This window comes from Pseudopodoces humilis, chromosome 16, assembly GCF_049639895.1.
Source record: "Pseudopodoces humilis isolate 2021_Gansu_Grassland_sample_001 chromosome 16, ASM4963989v1, whole genome shotgun sequence".
NCBI classification, from domain to species: Eukaryota; Metazoa; Chordata; class Aves; order Passeriformes; family Paridae; genus Pseudopodoces; species Pseudopodoces humilis.
This window is the reverse complement of record NC_142215.1, coordinates 10860403-10877673: the sequence shown is the minus strand read 5'-3', so window position 1 is coordinate 10877673 and position 17271 is coordinate 10860403. Positions and strand designations below refer to the sequence as shown.

General features: G+C 41.9%; 1 long non-coding RNA gene across 2 annotated transcripts in view; it reads right to left on the bottom strand.

Moving 5' to 3' along the window:
* The window catches only part of LOC148183024 (uncharacterized), a 116455-nt gene that overhangs the window by 3133 nt on the left and 96051 nt on the right, over nt 1-17271 (bottom strand). For both annotated transcript variants that reach the window (XR_015773929.1, XR_015773928.1), the window contains exon 4: nt 12152-12219. This is a non-coding gene — a long non-coding RNA (uncharacterized LOC148183024). The remainder of the gene's footprint in view (nt 1-12151; nt 12220-17271) is intronic.

Below are 17271 nucleotides of genomic sequence, written 5' to 3'. Positions count from 1 at the left end.
AAGCCTGTCACAGCATGACAAGACAGAACCTTCTCCTAGGAGAACCATAGGATGGTTCCTTATTAACTCCTTCCTATCAAGTACAGATTCCTCCATATCATCAGTCTAACTCAGGTATTGACATTTGTCTCTCTGAAAATTTCTCCAGATCTCCATCAAACACTCACAAATAGCTTGTCCATAACAGGGAGAGCAGGAGGATGACAGACCCAAACCAGGGGTCTGAAAGCAAATTTGGAAAACCAACAGAAACCAGTAGAGGACACATGTTTAAATGCCACTCATGCTTTTAAAAATCCCCTCAGCTGTTAGACCTATTTAATCCTTTCTCTCTGTTCAGACACTAGCAAAGACTCCAGCTCTGATGTGTGACACTCACCCTGTAGACATGGGGAAGACCCATGGCATCCCTGGACAACACACCAAATCCCCTAATCCAGCCCTATAGACACCGACTAGCTAATGCCTCTTGATGACAACACAATTTCCACCAATAACCACAGACCTACAAAGTCACTAATACCATTTTTAAGAATTTCTCTACTATCCAAGGTTACAGAATCTGTTTCCACTTTGGGGGCTACTTTCCTCACTGGGTTGTTTTGCTGTTATGGCTGTTGTTTTAAAGTAAAGCAATTCTGGAATACTAATAAGTCTATGTGAATTCTTTTTCCCCTAAGATTATTACAAGCGTTGACATTAAATGTACTAGCCTGAACTCAGTTTCTGTCTGATTTAATAAATTTATGCCAGCCAACCAGCAATTTTTTTTTTAATTAACCCTGGAGGTTAAATGGAAGTTTACTAAACTGAGAATATGTTAAATGAATAATTTCTCTTGGCTTCTTTCAAGAAGTCTTTCTCTTACCCCAATAATCAGTTCAGCTGCAAAGAGATCAATAAGGTCTTTCAATTCAATGAGTGGAAGGCATACATTAAAAGGCTGGTAACAAACCTGATATACTGGAGAAGATATTTCAGCTTTTATGGGTTTTTTTGACATTAAATCTATCTGCTAAAAATTCTTGAGAAAAGGTTACTGCCCATACACTAATATTGCCAAATGGCATAATTTGTTAGCACTGCTTGGGAAGATTTCCTGGCATTTATCTGCAAACACAAGTCTTGTCTGTTAAATCCTCATTACAGAAGAAAGCACACTTTTAATCCTAAAGCAAAAAATAGCTTCAGAAGCCAACCATTGTTGCTTCTTCCCATGCCATAAATGAGCACAGCAGGTTATCCTTTCCTAGACAGTAAAATCCCAGTTGAATTCTGCCCTTCCCATGAAGGATACTCCCATCTAACAGCTCACCAGGCACAGTGTGTGCAGCCCAATACCCTGCACACACCCCCTTGACACTTCTGTTAGGGACTTGTCTCTACACAGGAACTGGGTTTTGCTCCCCTACTCAAGACAGTTCAGTGCAGGTCATGCTTTTGAGCTAAGATTAAATTCACCGGGATTTTGCGTCAGTGTCACTGAAGGACATGGAACATTCCTTCAGTTGTATTCTCTTTTGGGCTGTCATTATACCAATAGCTTTAGATCATTAAATGTATCCATCATCATACTTCTATCGATCTCAAGCCAAACATACAAGTTCCCAGGAAAAGGAGCGAGGTTTTGGAGAGTTGAACAGGAACAAGAGCTCAATGACAGCATCCATGCAGAGCAGCAGAGCTGGGCTGTGCAGCTCCCAGCAGAGCAGCCGGTGTGTTTACATCCACTGCAGGAGGATGTGTTCAGAGAATTTCATGCCGCAGAATCCTCTCTGTAGATTTAGATCCTCAGAGACAAAGAAGTCTTGGTTTATTTCTGTGATATTTCAGTAAAACAGAAATTACCTGGCAGATACTTCTGGTGATGTTTGGCAGGAATTTACTAACACTGGTGCAGTTCTCATCACAGCCCGAGTTCTCCTCAGTGGCCCCATTTAGTTCTTGTTAAGTAAACACAACTAGCACTCAGGAAAGTGCTCAAAGTAAAGCGCTTTATATGAGGTGCCTGACTGAAATAAGCATTTCAATTAGATTCATTAAGTAAGTTATTACTTGTTAATTGAATAGCAACAGACTGCTAAGGATCACTTACTGAGGTCTAATAAGTATGTAAGAGTGAAATCTACTCTTCATGTAATTCCATCAGCAATAAACTAGTATAATTAGCTTCTTACTAACAAACTTAAATTGTGGGGAATGTTGAGGCAGATAATTGGCACTTAGGAAGATACCTATAGCAAGTTATTGCAGTATCAATTAACATACTTATGAAATGTCAGTTTAAACTCTGAACAAATAATTGATACCAATGGGCTTGGGTTACTTACTTAAAAGCTATTTAAATGCTTAAACTTTCATATTCAGAAAAAAAAAATTAATAACTGCTCTTATAAAAAAATACTACATATGCCTCATTTCCAGATGCATAACCTATGAATTACCTGCAATAACTATCAGTAAGGACTCTGGGTGTGATGGCTACAAATACTGACACATGAGTGGTTCAAGAACCTATTTTCCCAGGCTTCTTTCTGCTCAGGAGCATGCTTGCCTTTCACCCCTTGCTCTCTAAAGCTATATGAAGGTTATTCAGCAACTTATTTTCACAAAATTGTGCTTCTAAAGGAATGTTGATCATCTGAGAAACAGCTAATCCCTACTCCTTGCACTTGCAGACTCAGCCACCTCAGGACCTCACCCTACTTTGATCAAATTAAGGTTCATACCTCAAGTCTGTGAGGTCTCGTTTTACACATAGAGAATCTGAGGCACCAAAGCAGTAACTTCTGTCCAAAGATGACACAGAAAGACCTTAGTAGTTCTGGGATCAATTCCTTCCCCAGGAGCTATACATAAAATACCTTTATATGTCATTTGGACCAACCTACCTGAGTTGGAACAAGGTAAACATAGTAATTGTCTGGTCAGGGGAAGCAGCAACAGAACCAACATTCATGGCTCTAGACCTAGGATCTTACCACAGCTCCATATCTTCCTCCAAATATTCGCTAGATGTTCTGGAAATTCTTTGTCTTCATGTTAGAAATGGAAATCTCTTTGCTGTCTGACTTAATAGGCAGTTTGGCTGAAGGAAATTAAGCATTTTGCAATGGCACAGTGTGTCGGAGCACTTCTGTTTGCATGCAAAGCCTGAGCCCTCAAACCCAACAGAGGCCTTGGGAGGAAGGCAAGAAACTCCCACTTCAGGGAGCAAGGGCAACTCTTGGTGGCAGAGGTGTTGGACTGGAGCCTCAGCTCAGGGTTTGCCTGCAGTGAAGGTGAAGGCAGAGGAGGTGGGAGGATGCCAGGGCAGAAACCAGGCAGGAGAACCAGATCAGGAGGCAGGAGTCCCCACCAGGGGACACACCAGGGTGTGAGGCAGTCAAGGTGCAAGGGAAGGGGAATACAGGACGGGAGTTTGAGCCTGGGTGAGGAGGACAGGAGGGTCAGGAAGCAGGAAGTTATTGGCAAGGGCAGTAGTACTTGCCATTTAAAGGGTATCTGTGCAAACCAATTTTAGAAACTTCTATTTTAAATCAGGTTCACCCTCCCCCTTCCCCACATACAGAAACACATACTGATCCATCATCTCTTTAAAAAAAATTTCAGCATATCCCTGTCAGCTAGCAGTGTGATTTTTTTTTACAGCTATGCCAGCAAAAGCCCTAATGTAGACACAAATATAATATGAGCAAAAGGGGAAAAAAAATACTTTCTTTTTGCCAATACAGCTTCTTTTGCTCAGGCAACTGATATAAGGTATATTTTTGCAGGGTTTCTTTCCTAGTGTAAGCTCCTGCACTCTGAGTGATTGCACTGTGAGTGCAGCTGTGCACTAGGTTCAAAAAAGGTGTCCACAAGAAGGTGTCCTTAAAGTGTGTTGGGGAAAGGACAGCACCCAGCACTGAAATCCTATCAGTGCCTGGAGCTCATAGGTATGGATGCAATAAAAATACAAACTAATACAGGATTACAAGCCCACCATTCCCAAGCTCCAGAGTAATGGCAGCCAAATTTTCCTCATTTCCCAACCTTTCCAAGAAGCAGCTTGCAGCCCAGTGCAGCACTGCAGGTAATTGATACCTTCTTACAGTAAATTATATCCTAAAACTTAGATCTGGTTCAGTGTCCAGAAGCTGAGAATTATAAGAAGGACTTCTCTGTTCTGTATGAAAGGAACAAAACTTAAGCATCTAGGGGGAACAGCAATCTCAAATTATAAATAATGCAGAAACTCTGATATACCTTTTAAAGCCTCAGTCCCCTTATAATTTAATGTTTGAAATGCTATGCTATTCCTTTGGAAGCCTTTTCTCCCTCCACTGCTGATGATGGTCCATCTTCTTAGACACTTGAGTAATGTCTCTCTTTCTCTTGTAACACTTTTTTGACTACTGCTCATGCATAGTAATGCTAATAATCTTGCAGCTTTCAGCAACATTTTTCTTGCTTTAAATGAAAGCCTGGTTTTATGCAGAGCTGTTTTGTTCAGTACCTTGTCTCCTGCATGTCCCTTTCACTGCACAGGGTACCTGTGTAAATACAAATGTCTATTTACTGCTGCCCATTATGAGCTGTTCATGTTCCATTTAGCAGCATGCAGGAGAATCAGACTAATTGATTACCTATATTGTATAAATTTTAGGAAAGCATAAATGATACAGTCAAGATTAGCTTGCTATTATGTTGACTATTTTACAAATCTGTATGTAAGCATAATCCCTCCCAAAAGAACTTATATCATCATTAACCAGGGACCTTGTGCATGTGAAATGGACTTGATACCCAGCAAATTATACAGCAGATAATACCATGTGCAGTCAAGTAGAAGGATATATTTTATACTACCTGACAACCACAGAGTTTTACAGTTCTTTCCTTACAGAAGATGAATTCAGATCCTATCACCTCCTAAATGTAATAACGTAAATATAGACAATAGATAAGTATTAAGCTCATTTGTCAAGGGAAAACTAGGCAATCCACCTCAGGTCATGAAGCAAGAAAGGACAAGAAAAGCAAACACAATCCAAAATTTAACTTTTAGTCTAGTCCTATAACTGGTGGAGACCACAGTAATGTGCTTTGTGCTTCTAAGCTATTTTTAAGCACCTTCTCAGTCATCATTAAATGTTAAAAGGATCTTGTATCTTTTGGAAAGGGTGCAGTTGAAGATCCTGGCTATTTCCAAAGCTTCCTGAAATAGAAATCCTCACGTGTAAATGGCCCGTATAGAATTACAGCTGCATTTTATATAAATAATTCTGGTAGGAAACCTGGGCTAAAATCATTCTAATGACTTTGATACAAGTGCACAGTTGGTCTGTGAACTTGCAGCCACTGCAAAGAGTAATCACATTAATCTGAACACTATTCCAAAGGCAGCTGACAACGAAATGAACACCAAACTAGTCAGCTCTGGACTCTCCTGCTTATTTAACCAATGTTCCTGCTGCACTTAATATTATCACTGTAAAAGCCAGAGAGAACCCTTCTCCTTAAATATAGTCTGGAAACAAAGTCATATGCTGCATTCTCAGAAACAGCCACACACTATTAAAACCGAGGAAGCAAATTATAACCAAGAGCTTAGAATAAAGGCAAAAAGCACAGACACCTTCAGAACATTGAACATGATTACAGCATGTGCCATCATTTGCTTTCCCTTTGAATTGATGTTAACAAGTAAAGCATTTTACTTGTCTTTGTTTACCAGGAGAACATAAATACTGCATAAGCTACATCTTCTTGCCAACTAAGCTTTGTCTGCAGGATGGCAGCTTGTTCTAACTATGCTTACACTTTCAAAGAGTTGAAAGCTCAGTGGCTGAGCAGGAAAAATGTGAAATGTTATATACATGTGAAATGCATTCTTCATTAAATAAGTACTTGAGAAACTCTGAATGTCTCAGCCAGAGATTGCCCAAAGGTCTGCACTGCTCAAAAGGATATATCTCCAAGTATTTCATGAAACACCTGAATTGGGAGCCTAGATCCCAGCCTAAACAGAGGTTTCCTAAGGGATTTAGAGCCACCTTTCCTAGGAATAGGATCACAAAAACTCTCGGGTCTTTCTGAAGTGCCAATGCACTACCAGACAATCCAGCAGTGCCCTGCCTACACCTTCTGAGTGTTCTGGCTTCCCTAATTTTTCCTGGAGAAGCCCCTCTTCTTTGTGTGCTGAGTGGCTGCCTATAGCTCTGCAGGCTCCCTTCAAGGGGCCAGCTGCCCCATGCCTTGATGCATTAACACCAAAGCAGCTGGGATCCTGGTGAAGCCTTCCTGTCCTGGGTACAGCATTGCCAGGCAGGGCTGTATAAACACTCACAGTGCCTGTGAGCTTCACGGGGCCACCCACCTGCTTGGGAATCATTTTATACACAAGAGCTTCAAGATGGCTCTGAATGCCGGCCCAGGCACAGCACTAAGTGGGCTCCTCTTAGATATTCTTGCACAGCAAACATTGAGTGACATGAGGGGAAGGTTCTTGCATTACTGTGTGCTATTTCGTGGGGACAGAAAAAAAGCCCTGTCTGTCCTTAGCTTCCCACCAGGCAGGCAGGGGGGTTTCAGCCAATTCAGCATGAGCTGATTTAAACTCAGCTGTTTCAATCTGCCTATGATGGGCTGGTTCTGCCTCCAGAGCTGCAAGCTGGCTGGAGACCTGTTAGGACCTTTGGATGGAGAGGAAGGAGGAACAGTTTCTTATGGGTTTGTACAAAGATGGAGCTGGGCTTATGAAAGAAATTATATCAAAGTGTGTCTGTCAATTAGCCCAAGGATGAAATGTCCTGAGTGTGTTTGCCTTGCTTGAACAATGCAATTCTGGTTTCCCATTTCCCATAGAAGCAAAACAAAAGAAATTATATGCCTAAGCATGGCTCCTCTATCTAATAGAAACTGGGCTGTACTCCATACCTTGCAGGATGAAAAATTAGCATCAAGTACCAGCATGCAGTGTGTAACATCTGGAAAAAATTTATAGAGCCATCTTCATTATATTTTAGAGGAGAAGAGAAAACTGTAAATTGCAGAAGGTATAAGAGGAAATTCTAACAGATTGTACATTGTTGGGCACTCAGTTTCCAGCTGGGGCAAACCTGATAATAAAGCACACTACCACCTCAAAGTTCAGACATCAGCAGAAACAAGGCAGCCCCCACAGAGAGCTTCCATGCAATATGGGCTTTCAAAATAGCAGCTCCCCACAGGTAAGAAGCAGTCTGGATGCTGTGGAGAAAGCCTGAAAGCATTTAAAGGATCAAGGTATAGCCTTGAGTAAGATATTCCTTTTTTTGTATCTTTGGGGGACGTTTTCCTTCTTTTGTGCATTATATATAGAGAGTGAGGACACTTTACTTGTAATAATATCCTTGATAAGCATATATTCTTAGGAGAATAAAGTGAGGATGATTAGAAAGCAAAAACAAAGGAGACAGGAGGAATTCTAGGGACAAAATGTTCTTGACTGGCTGTGTAGAAAAAAAAAAAAAAAAATCAAGAGCTGCAAAACAGCAGCCCCTGTTATTTGCAAACACGTACCAAGGAGGCTGAGAATAGATCCAATGACAGCTGCAGCCTAATTGATAGGAGACTCGCCTAACAGGTTGTCAGACTGCTGCGTGGCTTCAGTCCAGGCCACGTTGCTGGAGGCGAAATGTTAGAAATACTGACAAACGTTTACTAAAAATAAATAAAAAAATATTCCAGGGCAAAGGGAAATATGGCTCCAAGTGACTACTTGCAAAATTGCATTAGATCTCTAGGAAAGAGGAAAGTAAGCGGCAAAACGTGTGAGAGTCCCCCCAGGGCCTGCAGGACAGACTCGGGCAGCCTGCCAAGGCACTCCAGGATTGTGCTGCCTGTCAGGAGCGTTGGCTCTGGGTGTGCTGAGAGCAGCTCTCCACAGAAGCAACAAAAATAACCACCAAATCAGCAAAGAGCACAATCAAGAGAGTTGACTAGCTGCAAAAGAAAATTATATTAGATGTATAGAGATGGATCTGTTTAATGGTAGGACAGAAACCACAGGGCAAGACTTTGAGCTCTTTTCTTACTTAGCAGGAAATGGATGTATGGTTTCCTTGGCCAGTAGGGATGGGAAAAACTAGAAGGGAGTTGAAAGTGGCTTAGGTACAGCCCTCAACCCATCCCATGCAACACACTCACAACCAGTCACATTTGGGAGTCTTTGAATTCATTCAGCTACATGCTAGGACATAAAGCTTGAAAGAATCCTTGGTCTTGAGCTCCCAAGGCAGGAAGGCATCCAAGAAAGCTGCAGAACAGAGAGGTGAACAAGAAAAAGCTAAAGCAGAAGGAGGAGGGGGAAAGCAAGAAGCTACATGGATGAAAGCCTGTTAGGACTGTGAAGACTGCTCTCTTTGAAGGAGATCCAACCTTGGTAAAGATGAGACTATGTGGGAGGGAAACAATCTTCTGAAAGTAACACCTAACATTTTAAGAGGCAGGAATATTACTGTGCATGTGTGCACAGAGAAACCGTGGGACATGAGTACACAGTCCCTCTGGATTTACAAGGACTACTGATCAGACGAGTAAAGTGGATGCCTGAAGAGAGCCTTTCCACAACAAGGGGAACAGAGCCGAGAAAAACAGCACTGGCTGAGTTCTCCATCTTTCCTTGTTGTCTTGGGATTACTGCACCTGACACTTCTCTGTTAATCTCTGGTTATATGTGAAGATGATCAGCAAATTAACACATTCAGAATTCATTCCCAAAAAATACTTCACTAATCGCTATAGAAAGGAACTTGGGAACAAGCACTTTCTTACTTGGTCATACCCTGATATTCATTTCTGCCTCTGCAAATGTCCAAAAACGTTGTGAAATACCCATAAACAATGTCACGCAGAAGTAACCAAGTAATTTGAAATAACAATAGTCATAAACCTCCCTGTCTTCATACACTGCAAAAGAAAGGCAAAATGCAGCCAGGAATCATTTGCTGCTCTCTCCTTTATGGAAATTGACATTAGGTCTTTATGATACCTGAACTAAAACGCAGAGGGCCCTGAGTTTTTCCGCAGCCACATACAGAGATCTAACAGAGGCCCACCATGAAAAGTAGTGGAGAAGCCATATGGCTAACAGCTCTCTAGGGTATGTTCAATATATGCTCCTCAGCACTGAACAAATCCCTAGGTATCTAAGGAGAACAAGAAATTTACTCACAAGTCAGGGCAGTCTGCATGAGCAGAGTTCACTGCAGCCAAGGGTACTGCTCCGTGACAGTGAGGCACTGTAAGAAATGGGTTTCAGAGGTAGGTTTCTGCAGAAATCTGTAATCCCAGCCTCCTCATCACAATCTCCCCATGAAGAGTAACTACTAGGAGACACTTCTTCTTTACTAGGTGAGTTCAGCAACACAGTTTCCAGTATGGAAAATAGGGAATAACAAACAAAAAACTCAGAGCAAGAATCATGAAACAAATTACTAATAAATGGAGCCAAAATTCTTGAAAGTTTTATGCTTGGTGGATGCCTGTGTACATACAAATACCCAGTTTATGCAGGATGACAGATCAGAAGACTTTCTGGTAATTACAGGAGGAGGTGAGCCTATCTGCAAGCTGTAAAACCAAATCACCTCTGGATTGTGCACATTCTGAGAGTATCAAATTAAGAAAATTAAATCATACAAAACTTTGTTACACATTCACAGATCTGGCTTAATCTATTGGTTACCCTCTCTGTAACCTGTTAACTGTAACAACAGTTACAGTTGTTACAGTAACTGCTGTTAACTGTAATGAAAACCCAGTCCCTTAACCATGGGGAATGAAAAGTCCTGCGGAGGGTTCACCTTCTGCTTCATAAGGCCCAGTACTCAGTACAGTCCAAGGTGCTGTGTGGGAGAGAAGACTGTAGACAGAACCACTATTTCTGTGTTGTTTATGAAATCAGCTCCCTGAAGAGTATCCTTGCATCACATTACTGCAAGAATGGTATTACAGCTTTTGCTGGAAAACAAGCATCTCAATTTTTCACATTAAGTTTTTTTCCCCCCTTATAAAAGCCTCCGACTTGGACTGGGTGAAATTTAGAAGCACAATCCCCTTATTGACTTTAACAGAAACAAGATTTAGCTCTATAATAAGCTTTTATTTAAGGCAGACAGGCTCTTTTGTACTGTGTTTTTGTAACTTCACTAGACCTTAGAAAGCATTAACCTGTTTTGAATTCGCAACACCACTCCTTAAATAGTGGACTCTCACCCCAGAGACTAAGGATGCTGGAACACTGACCTCCCGCATCCAGGGATTTTGATCATGAGTTTGCATCCCAGAACTGCAGGTCAGGTTTAGATCTCAGCTCAGTATATGAGCACATAGTGGAAGTGAGGAGTTATTTTCTAGGGCACACGAGTCAAATGCTCCATGCTGATAGAGAAAATGGTATGGTTACTGAATGTAAAGGATTTGCTGCTTCTTTACAGCCAGCCCACTTCAACAGAAAACTCTGTAGGAAATAATGCAGATTCACTTTCTTACTGAGCAAACTACTGAAAGATCTTGTTTATTGACAGGGAGCAAGAGATGGGAGATAGCAGAGCACAGGAATATGCAAATACAGTTTGGGGTTTTACCATAACAACATCTTCCTGCTTTTAAATGGAGCAAACTGTAGTTAGTCCATTTCCCCAGATAGCACAATCAGAATTTTTGAAATTCCATTAATTATTCATAAATTGCGTCTGTGTCATCCCAAGAAGCCCATCTAGCCACAGTACTCAAAATTCAAAAAAGGGCTGCACCTGTCAGAAGGGGATCCAAAGCCCCATACACCAAACTGCCAGAGCACAGATATGCACATTTGAAGCTTCATCCCTTATTGGAGAATAAATCCTGGGCAAAGCTGCAGGAATCTTCAGCAGGGCTTCAACACTCATATTGTGACACATATATTTTCTGTATAATTTTTTTGAACTTATAGGCACTCACCTGGGCTCCTGCTATGCTGCAACCAACCAGCGTTTGATTCACCTTTCATGTAAAGAAAAGTATTTTCTACTCTGCTTTCAGTAGTATGGTTTATAATTAATTTATAAGTGACTTGAGTTTCAGTTACCACTATTCAAGGCTGACATACAGCAGGCATTGGCATCACAGGTCAAGGCCATTTGTTGACCATTCTCCTACATAGCAACAGAATTGCCCAAGAACACCCTCTCTGCAGTTTGAGAATTAGAATCACTGACTGTGTTCCTTTAGCAGGTTCACACTTTCCTTTGGCTATGACAGTAAAACTCATCTCTGTGGGATACTACCCAGGACAAAACTGCAAAGAACTCCCCAGAGCCACAGTGCCTTACAGCCCTGCTGTCTGTGCAAATGTATTTCTAGCATTAAATCTAAATCCCAGCACAGATGACAAGAGCAACAAAAAACCCAACTCCCTACAATAAACACCCTACACAGCCCCCTGTAGTCCAAGTGACTGTTGTTGGGAGGTAATAGATGATACAATTAACTACTCACAACAGGCAATGATTTCAGATACTATTTGGAGGTACGTGGAGGAAGGGCAAAAACATTATACAGCAGAGTACTGCTGCCATATCCTACAAGATCACTAGCACAATGTTCTACCTTTGTCCTTTAGCACTTTTAGGATCAATTCCTCAGGTTTTACTAAAGCAAACACACCATAAAACTAAGCCCACATCGAGTCCTTACCCACTATCATAAGCATTTCCAAGTACACACACTTTCTTCCACCAGAAAGGAAGAAGCCCTGTACTACCAAGGACATCCCAACCAGCAAACCACCCTCTCTACACACCACTGCAATGGCCTCAAAGAAGGCACTGGGCAATGCTGGATCAGAACCTTCGCTCGTTCTTCCACAGTCCTGTACACAGCAACTAAAAGTTGTATATTGTCTATCAATGTTTTGGCATTAACTGCGGAGCTGGAGTCGCAGCTTTTGTTTGGCTGCTGTTCACCACTCCCCAGTTAGTGGTTTTCTTAATCATATCAATAAGTTGTTTTGTTAAGGAACATTTCTTAATCACTATCTATTCAAATAAAGACTTTGCTAATCCTCCAAGCCATGCAAAAAGGCAGGTCACAATTGTTTCAGGGCAATCTGTTATACTTAACGCTATCAGAAAGGATGCTTTACCTGAATTGTTGGTATTGGAACTCATGCTGTTTAAAATGTTCAGCAAGGGACTGTCTTGCTCACAGGTCCTGCAACACCAGAGATTACATGTTATATAAAGTTCATAGTGCCACATAGGAAGATTAAGCAGATGTGCTAAACATAATTTGTACAGCTTTGGTCTTATAAGGCACACCTAACAGCCCATTAACGATCAAGTTGTCACTATTATTATTTACTGAAAGCAAGCACTGTGTCATGGCACAAAGAGAAATAAGATCTACTCCTTGTCCCAGTAAGTTAGAAAGATTCAATCATTTGGTCTCAACGAAGAACTCAAAGGAGCTAATGAACAACTGAGTGACACTTGCCCTAGACCATGCATGAAAGCATTCAGTGGCAGAGAGGCACCTTGGAAAGTTGTAAGGCTGTAAAAATAGAGGTGTAACCCTCAATGCACATTAATCCTAACAAGTTAGACTTAACCTGATAGTAAGTACCAAGCACCAACAGTACAAGAAGCCTGAGACTGTGAGAAGACAAACAAGCCCTTACCATTCTGCCTGGTCCAGCTTCCTGACTTTTAAACTCCACCCCTGTAAGCCTTTGTGATGGCCCAGGTTGACTGACTTTGAGAGAAGCGCTCATGGCTTAGGCAGGTATTAGATTGCAGGTGAAGAGTAGTAATGGCCACAACCACACCTAAGCCCCAACAGGATCAGCAGCTCTTGCTTTTGCTTGGCCCTGTTTCATCAGGATTATTGTGTAAAGGAGCAGCACAGAAGGTTGGCAAAGGACAGATAACCAAGAAATTCAGGTCCTTTCTGCATGACCTCAGCAACATTCTCTGCCCTGCATGTGTTTTAGTCCCTCGTTGGTAAACAAGAGCTGACCTGAAAGGCAAAGTGCTGTGTGATAACCCGGTGAGCAATCCGTCATTTTGAAGGTGTCCCACAGATGGAAGCTCTTTGTAACGTATCCATTTTAACATATTAAGTTGAATTTTGATTCAAGTGTCTATGTTCTTTACTATCTAGCATATGGTTACAGGTCACCCCTTTACCACATGGATCTATTCCATCATTCTACACCACAGTAGCAACTTTTTTTGTGTATAGTATGACAATTGTGACTATGTTTCCCAGAAAAATTACCAAAGAACAAAAACTTGTTAATTATTGAAATTACGTTCTCCATATGTGTCAATTCACTTAATCCTGTGTACAAACTCAGCAAGCTTTAATCCTTCTGCATATTTCCAATTCAGTTATATCACCCTTTTAGCTACTGCATTTGCTCTTAATAGAAATTTTCCCTTGTGGTTCATTTATATTCAAGAGACTATTCAGGTCACCCAGTGCAAATATTTTTGGATCATTGGCGATGTCATTGTCCAGAATCATATTCACTCTATTTCCTCCTAGAATGAATTTACTAGGTATGGGATGCTGGAAAAAAAGCTCTTGTTCTCATTTCATATTTAACTGAAGAAGCAAAAGAGAAAATAAATGAAGTCTGAATTGCATGAAATCATGTATTCTGTACTTTAGTGTTGAAAAAGAACACAGACATTCTTTGAGTTCTTTCATGTCTATTTCCTATATTTAATTCATCTCCTTGTCACCTTCTGTTGAATTAAAGGAATGATACAGTAAGTTATCAATAACTTAACATCTTCCACTTCCTCTGGTTACTAACCCCACCCTAACAACACTGCCTTCCTTCGAGCTGGAGATGCAGCATTTGTCTCTCAGTACTCACAATCCTTAACAACCAAATGCAATTTAACCTGTTGAAAAATCCACAGAAAGAGGGAAAACAGGGAAGCTCATTCTCCCTGCTGGCTTCCCAGTGGACAGCAGCACTGCATTTATATTCTGCAGCTCCTGCTTCAGAGGACACCATGCTCCTTTGCTCTCTGGTGCACTTTGATCCCCCAGGCTGAGAAGTGCCTTCCCAGCCACCTCCAAACTGTTGCAGAGATAGCCCCAGACAAGCCTGTCTCCTGGAACTGCCAAGTGACAGATCAAAGCCAGAAAATTGCCCTTGTTTCCAGCGCTGCTTCTACACTTAACACTTTGCACTCTCCCCTCCAGGCACTCGAGGGGCCTCTCTGGCTCCTCCAAGTAAAACCTGGAGCCTGAAATCCTGTGGGTGGGAGAGAAAGCCCCAAACAGACCCCTAAAGGCCCAACAATCAGATGATGTGCCGATTTACATGAAATCAACTCCCTTGTTTCTCTTAAAAAGAGACAAAGGAAATGAGAGGCACTGGAAGTGAGGCTGTGTGTAGCCCCTGTTCCTTATCCGGCCCCTTGTAGACATTATTTACAGCAGCACTGGAGTCTGCCTTTCAGAGCTCACTGAAGAAGGCAGTGGGAACCTTTCCAACGACTCTGTGGCCTTGCTGGAAATTGCTGAGCTTTGCTCTGTGCTCCTTTAAGGCTGGAGTGAGTACGAGCCGTGGGACACAAGCTAAACTGAAACTGCTGTTAAAGGAAGGGGTAGGGGGAAGGGACACCACACCAAACTATTCTCAAAGATGAGAAAATAATTACTTTTTAAAAAAACAAAACAAAACACAAACACCTTCCAAACTTTTTTTTTTTCAACTTTAAAGACCAGCTGCAGCTGGAGTGGTGCCCAAACTGCAGACTCACTCAGCAGACACAGGCTGAACATCACAATAACTTTGGGTATTGATGGTTTTAAGACCTGAGGAGCTGGAAGATAGTCAGCATTGCCTTTTCCAGCCCTTAACCCTCAAGCTGCTACAGAGGCCAAGGAATATCTACTGCCACAAGAGGCAGAGGTTTCATTCTAGCACAGCCAGCTCAGCCCTTAATCTTGCACAGACAGATAACTGGAAAATCCCAAAATTGGTTGAGCATAGGCTGTCATGACACAGCATTAAAAGTGAACCGGAATGGCTTTACAGCATTTTTCTAAGTGTGTCAATTTGCTATAGCACTCCCTGCCTCTCCCTTCTTTTGTAACACGCTGGGTGAGATGGCTACCATTGTTGCCATGTGGCAAATTTCTGTGACACATCAGAATTAAAACAGCTGCATAAACATAAAATGACAGATAATCACAAATGCCTGCAATCTTCAGATAAAAGCAACACACAGAATAACAGAACCTGTTTAAATATTATTAATTTTGATTTTAAAATGCAGCTTCTTTTCCCCTGGCACTCAGATGGACAAACTTTATTCAAAGGCAATCTGTTTATTGTGCGTACATATCTGTCCATGCTTTTATTCAAAGAACACTTTGCTGTGCTTGAGCATCATGATTTCACATCTCCTGGATTTAAAGAGGGGTTACCTGGTACCACTCTTACCCTGGTCTGAGGGAGAATCCTCAATAATGGCCATGCAAGAGGAGCAGCCCTGCAAGCCTCCAGCTAGCACAACCTCCAGCAGCAGACGGATTTGAGGGGCACGTTAATTAAATCACTCCAAGCAAGGATAGAATGACATGATGCTGTACTGTCACCCAAAGCCTCTTTCACCCTAGTGAACCAGGTATCACTAGCACAAGTGTTGCTTGTGTGGGCTTCAGTGAAGAGTTTGATATATGTTTTCCTACTGCAGTCACACAAACACAAATAGCATTTCCTGTATTACTTCCTCTGCTTGGAAGATGGTATGGAAACTTCATCTGCTTTTTCTGGATATGTAGGGAGAGAAACAAGGAGGTGAATATCTAGAGAGCTGGCAGAAGTGCAGTAAGAGGAAATAAAAGCAAACCTAGAGAAAAGAAAGCAAAAGCAGACTGAACGCTGCAAACTTGCACAGGCAGTGGTCAGTAAACTGAATCGGGTACTGTGAGAGAAGGGGAGTTAAAACAGCTTTGTGTGGTAAACACATGCAATGCAAGTCCCCAGAAGAGAAAAATCTTCTGTGGGTGTCTTTATTTCCTGATTCCAAGGGAACCAGCAGAGCTCAGCAGGACAGGGCAGCAAGGAAGCAAAGAGATTAGTAGAAACTGAACAAAGCAAAAGGACAGGGATGAGGGGGTGGAAGAGAAGGATACAAAGAGGGGAATATTATTTTGTGGAGCAATACAGTACTTTGCTGGGTCACAGCCAGTCTGAATGTACCTTAAACTCCCATTTCCCATTCTCTCCCAGCTGGATATATAATTGCCTGACTCTAGAAATATATTAATCATTTTTATGTCTATGATCTCCAATGCCAGCACAAGGAGTGCTGTTAGACAAAGCCATGTCTCACCATAGGCTACAAGTACAGAACAGGACCCCCTTCCCCTCCTGTATCTGAGATCAGTGTCTAATAAAAGCACAGAAAACATCAGGAATTCCCAAGGATCAATGGGGCAAGATCTTCCAATGGTTTCAGGCATATATATTCTATTCCTTCCCTAAGACTTTCCTATGCAGCCTGATTTATTAGCCTTAGTCAGCATTTTGTCTTGTACACCTGCCAGAAAAGCACAGTAGGATGAAACATCTGGTAAATTTGCTCAAATTCTATTATGAAATATCTTCAATTCAAGTTTCAATGAAAAGTAAACAAGTCATTGTCTTTAAAAAGTGCTTCGCTTTGCTGTCAGAAAACCCTGGCAATCAGCAGTAGGCATTAGTCCTCTTTTCAGGGTTGTCAAGGAAGAATAGCTCCCATTGTGAACCACTCTGGACCAGGCAGAAGATCATGTGTATCATTGCTAGTTCAGTGACATTTGACTTGTTCACCAGTGTCTGCTGTGGCTCTGCCATGCAGTGACATTTGCTCACACTTTAAGAGCACTTGGGGATGCACAGAGCACATGGAACACAGCAGGCTTGTCCTCCCTGCAAGGCAGGGTGCTGAGGAGCCTCCCAGCTCTGAACTGACTCCAGAGCTGGTGCAGTTTGACAATGTGCAGGTTCAAGCCTCCCCAGAGACATCTCGGGTTTCTGACAGTACAGCACAGCGCCTTGCAGATGTCACCGAATGCAAACTGTGGTGATAAACAGGTACAGCCTGTCGAGCTACAGGTAAGAAAAGGAGGTACTTAACAAATGCTCTGTATTCCTCCATGCTGGCTCCACATGCATGCAAATCCATTGGTCCAAAACTCCCACGTTACCTTGCCATGTAGGGCAGAGGCCAGAGGCCATTTTTTCAGTCTCTA